Source organism: Pinus tabuliformis, chromosome 4_2 (genome assembly GCF_031772625.1).
Source record: "Pinus tabuliformis cultivar Carrire ecotype Pingquan chromosome 4_2, CPIR1, whole genome shotgun sequence".
NCBI lineage: Eukaryota > Viridiplantae > Streptophyta > Pinopsida > Pinales > Pinaceae > Pinus > Pinus tabuliformis.
In genome coordinates, this window is record NC_142304.1 from 781287449 (window position 1) to 781296000 (window position 8552).

At 38.1% G+C, this 8552-nt stretch overlaps 1 pseudogene; it reads left to right on the forward strand.

Annotated features, from left to right (window-relative positions):
- Positions 1–6301: 6301 nt before the first annotated feature.
- LOC149171980 (leucine-rich repeat receptor-like serine/threonine-protein kinase BAM1 pseudogene) lies at positions 6302–8340 on the forward strand (annotated as a pseudogene).
- The last annotated feature ends 212 nt before the right edge of the window (positions 8341–8552 follow it).

Sequence of the window (8552 nt, forward strand, 5' to 3'; positions counted from 1 at the left end):
AAATAGATTTTGGAGCAGAAACAGAGTAATTTTTTTTTACTGAATTTGAAGCAGTCTTGGTGAATCCCTCTGAGAGAAAGAGGAAGAAATATGTATCAGGCATTTTATTTTTAATGAATACATATCTTTTTATGGGTGAACAATACTCTGTTCTCAGAAATCTATTAAAGCTTCCCTGTGTCAAGATCCTGGAGAAGAACAGAGCATTGTCTCTATGTTCAGTTTATTTTGTTTTTGGGATTTTAACAGAAAAATCCCCAAAGGAAGCTGAAGGAAGGAGTTCTTTTGCTGCAACAGATTCTCCAGTAGAGTGAAGACTCAGTTAAGAAAAGATTCAGGTATTACTCAAAGTTTTTTTTGTTACTGCTGAAGAGACAGTGAGTTTTTTTTTAAAATACACAGTCAAGAATTTAAACCATAGTTAAGAATGTAAGGAATGGCCAGCACAAGCACTAGTATGGGTATGTTTAATACCCAGCTCTGACAGTTTAATGGGAAAAACTATGACTATTGGGCAATAACCATGAAAACCCTGTTTGCCTCACAAGATTTATGGGAATTAGTTGAGGATGTTTTTGAAGAACCAGCAAATGAAAATGAGTTTAATAGATTAACTCAGGCAGAGAAGGATCTGCTGAAGAGCAATAGGAAGAAGGATTCAAAAGCCCTTGTATTTTTGTATCAAGCAGTAGACCAGAGTGTGTTTCCAAGGATAGTAGCAACTAAGACATCCAAAGAAGCATGGAAAACTCTCAAGACAACCTATGAAGGCATGGAGAAAGTGAAGACAGCAAAACTACAATTGCTGAGGAGAGATTTCAAGAATCTGAGCATGAAGGAGTCAGACAACATTGACTCATTCTTCACACATGTGATTGGTCTGGTCACACAGATGAGGACTCATGGAGAAACCCTTGAAGAGAGGAGGATTGTTGAGAAACTATTGAGGGTCCTACCCTCAAAGTTTGATGTGATTGTCACCACCATAGAAGAGACAAAGGATCTCTCAAACTTTTCAGTTGATGAGCTACATGCATCACTGATAACACATGAGCAGAGGTTGAGTAGAAATGAAAATTCATCTCTAGAGCAAGCCTTCAAGACCCAGATGTCTTTTGGAAGAGGAAAAGGTCAAGGCAGAGGAAACAAGAGAGGAAGAGGCAGAAGCCAAAACAGAGGTGGAAGGAACACCGTAGCAAATGCTCAAGGAAGAGGCAACAATCCAAATCAGAACCAAGGCCAATGCAGCAGCCAACAAAGAGGACAACATCATGCTCATGGACAAAGGTGTGAAAAATCCAATGTCCAATGCTATTATTGTAAAAAATATGGGCACTATGCAAATGAATGTAGGAAAAAGCAGCATGATATCAGTAATATATCTAGTGCAAATATCACTAGAGAAAACATCAGCCAAGATAATGTGTTGTTAGCTTGTAATATGGCTGAAACAAATAGTGAAGACATATGGTTTTTAGACTCAGGTTGCAGCAACCATATGACAAGAAACATAGCCCTCTTTTCTGCTCTAGATCAGAATGTAAAATCACAAGTCACACTTGGAACTGATAGCAAAATTTTTGTTATGGGAAAAGGAGAGGTAAAAATACTTACAAAGAAAGGTGAAAAGAAAACCATAGCAGATGTCTATTATGTCCCTGGAATGAGGTGTAACCTCTTGAGTATTGGACAGCTTGTTCAAAAGGGTTACAATGTTTTCTTTGAGAATGATGTATGCACCATCATGGATAGAGCACCCAACAAACGATGCATTGCTGAAGTGAAGATGACAAGGAACAAGATGTTCCCTCTTATAATAAGGGTAGATTTGAAAAACAAAGATGTAATTGCAGCAGTTACCCAAGATTCTTTCCAAAGCGTGCCAAAGGATGAAAATTGGTTGTGGCACTTGAGATTTGGACATCTGAACTTTGGAGGTCTTAACTTTTTGAGCAGAAAAGGAATGGTAAGAGAATTACCATTGATAGAGAAATCGGATAGCCTTTGTGAAGGTTGTATATTGGGGAAACAACATAGAGAAAGTTTTCCATCATGGAAAAGCATAAGGGCAAAAACACCCTTAGAAATTGTCCACTCAGACTTATGTGGACCGATGCAAACTCCATCATTAGCAGGCAGCCAATATTTTCTAACATTCATTGATGATTTTACTAGGAAGACTTGGGTTTATTTTCTTAAAAACAAAAGTGAAGTGTTTGAAAATTTTCGAAATTTCAAAGCACTTATGGAAAACCAAAGTGGGCTACATATCAAAGTTTTAAGAACTGACAGAGGAGGTGAGTATATCTCCAAGGAGTTTCTACGTTTTTGTAGATAAAATGGAATACACAAGCAATTCACAGCTAGGTACACCCCGCAGCAAAATGGAGTAGCTGAAAGGAAGAATAGGACCATCATGGATATGGCGAGGAGCATGTTGAAGGCAAAGAATTTTCCAAATCATTATTGGGCTGAAGCTATGCATTGTGCAGTTTACATTTTGAATAGGTGTCCTACAAAAGCAGTGATGAACAAAGTACCAGAAGAAGCATGGAGTGGGAGAAGGCAAGGAGTCACCCACTTGAAAAATTTTGGATGTGTGGCCTATGCACACATTCCAGATCAGCTAAGGAGGAAGTTGGACAACAAAGGGGAGAAATGTATTTTCATTGGATACAGTGAGGAATCCAAAGCTTACAGGTTGTATATCCCATCTACCAAGAAGTTTTTTTCAGCAGAGATGTTCAATTCATTGAGGATGAAGCTTGGGATGGAAGCATAGAGAAAACAGTGAATGTTAAAAACTGTTTGTCTCATGTTGAAGATGATTAGGAGATGGCTGAAATACATCCCCAAACAACAGCGCCAACACAAGGACAACAAGGAACACCCTTGAGAATAAATGAAAGTGTTTCTCCAAGCACACCACAAGGAGGAAATTCAAGTGCATCTTCAAGCACTTGCACACCAAATGAAAGAGGTACGAAGTTTAGAAATCTAAGTGACATTTATGATGAAGGAATGAATTCCTTGTTTGCTTTGTATTGTCATGTTGATGATCCTATTCATTTCGAAGATGCAATTAAGGATAGGAAATGGATAGAAGCTATAGATGAGGAGATTAATGCCATAGAGAGAAACAAGACATGGGATTTAGTTGAGCTACCAAAAGGTAAAGAAGTCATTGGAGTCAAATGGGTTTACAAGACCAAGAGCAATGCTGAAGGCGGGATAGAAAGGCACAAGGCAAGACTTGTTGTCAAGGGGTACAAGCAACAGTATGGAAGAGATTATGATGAAACTTTCGTACCGGTTGCAAGAATGGAAACCGTGAGAGCAGTGTTGTCCATAGCAGCTCAAAACAAATGGAAAGTTTACCAAATGGATGTGAAATCAACATTCCTAAATGGAGTGTTAAAGGAAGAGGTTTATATTGAGCAAACTCTAGGCTATGAGAAGAAAGGCAAAGAGCACAAAGTATGCAGATTGAAGAAAGCTATTCATGGGCTGAAGCAAGCACCAAGAGCATGGTACAGTAGGATAGGTTCCTATCTAATGGAAAAAATATTTGAAAAATGTGAGGGAGAACCCACCGTCTACATCAAAGAAAAATATGGTAAAATTTTAATTGTTGTCTTATATGTTGATGATGTTATTTTCACAGGTAATGATGATCATCTTATTGAAAATTTCAAATCAGTCATGAAAGAGGAATTTGAAATGACTGACATGGGTTTGCTGAGATACTTTTTAGGAATAGAAGTATATCAAAATAAAAATGGAATTTTTATATCACAAGAAAGATATGTAAATGAAGTATTGGGAAGATTTAATATACAAGAGTGCAAGGCAGAAATCACTCCCACCTTGATGGGATTAAAACTCAGCAGAGAGGACAACAACAAGGATTTTGATCCTAGTTTGTGCAAGAGTATAGTTGGAAGCCTTATGTATTTAACTGTAACTAGGCCTGACATAATGTTTGCTGTTAGTTTAATTTCCAGATTCATGGAGAGGCCAAAAGAAGCACATTGGCAGGCAGCAAAAAGGATTCTGAGGTATGTCAAAGGTACTAAAATGTTTAGCTTTTTATATACTCTCTCAGAATGTTCAGATTTAGTTGGATACATTGATAGTGATTGGGCTGGAAGTGTAGATGATCGTAAAAGCACTTCCGGTTATGTCTTTCACATGGGTTCAAGATCCATTTCATGGGCTTCTAAGAAACAGTATATTGTGGCGTTGTCTACAACAGAGGCTGAATATGTGGCAGCTACAGCAGCAGCATGTCAAGTAGTTTGGATGAGAATGATGTTGAGGAGCTTAAGCCAAGACCAGGCAAAAGGAACAATGATTTTTTGTGACAATAGATCAGCTATTGCATTATAAAAAAATTCAGTGTTTCATAAGAGAACGAAACACATTGACACAAGGTTTCATTACATCAGGGAATTGGTGAACAATGGAGAAATTGTCTTAGAACATTGCAGGACTCAGGAACAGGTTGCAGACATTTTGACAAAGCCATTGGATCAGAAAATGTTTGAATTTTTGAGGAAGTGTTTGGGTATGACTGATAACCCAGCAGTTGAAATTAAAAGGGAGTGTTGAAAATATAATTTCAAGTGCCTCTCAGTCAAACAATGTTTAATCCAGCAAAACCGCCGTGAGCTTATCGAACCGCTTTTGGTCAGCAAGCAATTTTCATACAAATGCGCCCGATGCAATAAGATTTTACCACGCGTAAAATGTACCTTATCCAAAACAACCATTCCATCGGGACATAACATTCAGCAAGTAAGGGGCATCCGATATCATTCTGAACCGTCCGATCGCAAGGGAGGTTGTCCACCGTTGATTAACCCAAGCTACGTACAGGCCTGCATCAAATAAATATTGCATGGAGTAAAGCAAAGTTTTGTTTGATCGCCGGTCCTTTCAGCAAGGGAATTAAATGGAATTTAAACGTGATTGGTAGATAGTACGTAAAACGTTTTAATTTTTGTTTGCACGGAAGTATGGGAATTTAAAGATAGGTATGGGTAAGTCAACGTATCATTAAGTTTTTTTTGTTTTTATATATGGTTTTCTTTTTTGTTTTGGGTTCATTACACAATGAATGAAATGAAACTAGGCTCGCGGTAGCGGAAAAACCAAGGAGATGCATAAATTATGTGTTGACTTTCTGTAATGTGAAAAAAAAGGAAAATGCAACAGCGTAGGAAGAGTCCAAGCTTTTGGTATTGTATGTGAGCGAAATGAATCGCACAACAATGCGTAGAAGAAACAGGGAGAATTTTTTTTAACAGGATGAAAATGTAACTTTTTATTTGTCATTACTGTGAAGCAGTGTAAAGAAAATGTTTTTTTTGTAAAATGCAAATGTAAGTTTTATTTTTACACACAATAATGTAAAAATAAATTTTGGAGCAGAAACAGAGTAATTTGTTTTTACTACATCTGAAGCAGTCTTGGTGAATCCCTCTGAGAGAAAGAGGAAGAAATATGTATCAGGCATTTTATTTTTAATGAATACAAATATTTTTAAGGATGAGTAATATTCTGTTCTTAGAAATCTATTAAAGCTTCCCTGTGTTAAGATCCTGGAGAAAAACAGAGCATTGTCTCTGTGTTCAGTTTATTTTGTTTTTGGGATTTTAACAGAAAAATTCCCAACACTAATTCTCTGGGCATGTGCAATTCTCTTGTTGATGTCCTCATGGGGCAAAATCATTTAAACGTTTCGATTCCTGTGGACATCCTATATTTACCAAACATGACTATGATCGGTGTGGGCAGCAATTATCTCAGTGGTACCATACCGGAGAAAATTAATAATGTACCCTCCATGCTTATAATGATGGATCTGTCCAATAATCGTTTTAATGGTCCTCTTCCTTCATCCATAGGTAAATTATCTTCTTTGAATGAGATTTTAATGGGTGGAAATCAATTAACAGGTACGATTCCGATAGAGATTGGAAATTGCAGTGCTCTGGAATCAATTGATCTGAGCAAGAACATGTTTTTTGGTATTATTCCTAGGGAGATTGGAAAATGCAGTGCTCTGCAATCAATTGATCTGAGCAAGAACATGTTTTCTGGTATTATTCCTAGGGAGATTGGCAAATGCAGTGCTCTGCAATCAATTGATCTGAGAGTTTCTGGTATAATTCCTAGGGATATTGTCAACTGCAGTGCTCTGCAATCAATTGATCTGAGCAAGAACATGTTTTCTGGTATTATTCCTAGGGAGATTGGCAACTGAAGTGCTCTGCAATCAATTGATCTGAGCAAGAACATGTTTTCTGGTATTATTCCTTGGGAGATAAGCAACTGTACTGCCCTGGAATCCATTGATCTTAGCAAGAACAGGTTTTCTGGTATTATTCCTAGGGAGATTAGCAACTGTACTGCTCTGGAATCCCTTAATCTTAGCCAGAAGAAGTTTACAGGTCCCCTCCCTGTCGAAATATCCAGTCTGAGCACTCTCTGCTATTTGAACATATCTAGAAATCAATTAGTAGGTACGATTCCTGTGGATAGTAGCAGCCCTACTTTTCCTATATATGTTGATCTTAGCGAAAACAAGTTTTCTGGTATGATTCCCAAGGAGATTGGCAAATTTACTTTTTTGATATTCCTTAAGCTTAGCAAGAACGAGTTCAAAGGTCCCATCCCAATGGAAATCTCCAATATTGGCTCTCTCGAGTTTCTGAATATATCTAGAAATCATTTCAACGAAAGTATTCTTAACGATACACAGAACATGCAGAACTTGAGCCAACCCAATTTCTCTCACAATAACTTTTCAGGCATCGTTCAAGAGGGTAGTAGGTTTTCTATTTGGATCCAAGATATTTTGCAGGAAATCCCAACTTGTGCCTACCACAATTGGGCAGTTGCACTGCACGAGGTGAAGCCCACTTTAAGCCTGACCTTCTATTAGCACTGGGACCTATGCTCTTTTGTTTGTTGCTATTGGTAGTGGGGCAGCCATATATAAAGGGAGAGCTAGAGCCGTCCACAAAATAGGCGACACCAGGTTATGGGAAATGATGACCTTCCAAAACCTGGACTTTGGGAAAGATGACATTGTACAATGCCTAAAATAAGAAAACATCATCGACGAAGGAGGAGCGGGAGTGGTGTATTGAGGCATCATGCCCAATGGCCAACAAATTGCAGTGAAGAAACTTATGGGTATTGGCATCGCTTCTTTAAATGATCATGGATTCTCTGCAGAGGTCAATACTCTCGGCAAAATTCGGCATAGGCATATAGTGACACTGCTGGCCTTTTGCTCCAATCATGACACTAATCTTCTGGTGTATTAATACATGCCTAATGGAAGCCTAGGGGAGCTTCTCCATGGAAACGATGGAGGGCATCTGAATTGGGATAGTAGATACAAAATTGCAGTGGAGGCTGCCAAAGGGTTGCGCTATATTCACCATGATTGTTCGCCGCTTATACTTCATCGGGATGTGAAGTCCAACAATATACTTTTGGATTCTAATTTTGAAGCACATATCACTGATTTTGGCCTCGCCAAGTTACTGCATCATTAAGGTACCTCAGAGTGCATGTCTTCAATAGCAGGCTCTTTTGGTTACATAGCTCCAGGTAAATTGTCGTTTCACTCTTTATCATTTTTTCACTGTTTGTGCTCAAGTATTTGTGCTTGGGTTCCCTGAAAGTTTTAGGCTACACATTGTTTCACTATGTTTTGAGGTTCCCTGCGCTTTTCGAGAAGCTTAGTGGTCTGATTTTCCCATTATAATAATGATTTTATAGGAGCGAGCCTTTCCATCAAATGACCCGAATTAAAAATAAATGGAAAATAAAGTGATGCCTTTACTATTTTGTGTGATAATCATCTTTGTGATAATTATTGAATTGACAGAGTATGCGTATACTCTGAAAGTGGACGAGAAGAGCGACATATATAACTTTGGAGTGGTTCTGCTTGAGCTGATTACAGGCAAACGACCAGTGGAAGAATGTGAATTTGAAGAGGGCATGCACCTTGCCGTTTGGGTGAAGAAGATGACGAAGTTAGAGAGAGGAAGAGTTATGGAGATTATAGATCTGAAGGTGAGCGACTTCCCAATGGAGGATGCCATGCATATGTTCTTCGTGGCTTTACTTTGCTTGCAAGAACAGCCTAAGCACAGACTAAGCATGTGTGAGATAGTGCATATGCTCACACACTGTAAGCCGAGGCTTTAATTGTACCTCAAATTGCACCAGCGAGGACCAAACTCTTCACCCAACCATTAACCATAAGACCACATCGCCTGGAGAAGAAATTAACAGTTGTGAGGAGAAGAAATTGAAAAGGCGCTGAGTATGAGGGTGACTTCTTCCCTCAATGATTACTACATGTGCCATGTTCGATTGGTTTTTACTTTTTAATTTTTTTTTAAATGATGTTTTGTAGTTTTTTTCATTATAAATAAATTAATGTTTTGTGACTAGTTTTTTAAAGATTAAAATAGTTATATAAATAGATGGTTGATAAATCTTGATAGTATGATTGGAAAAATGAT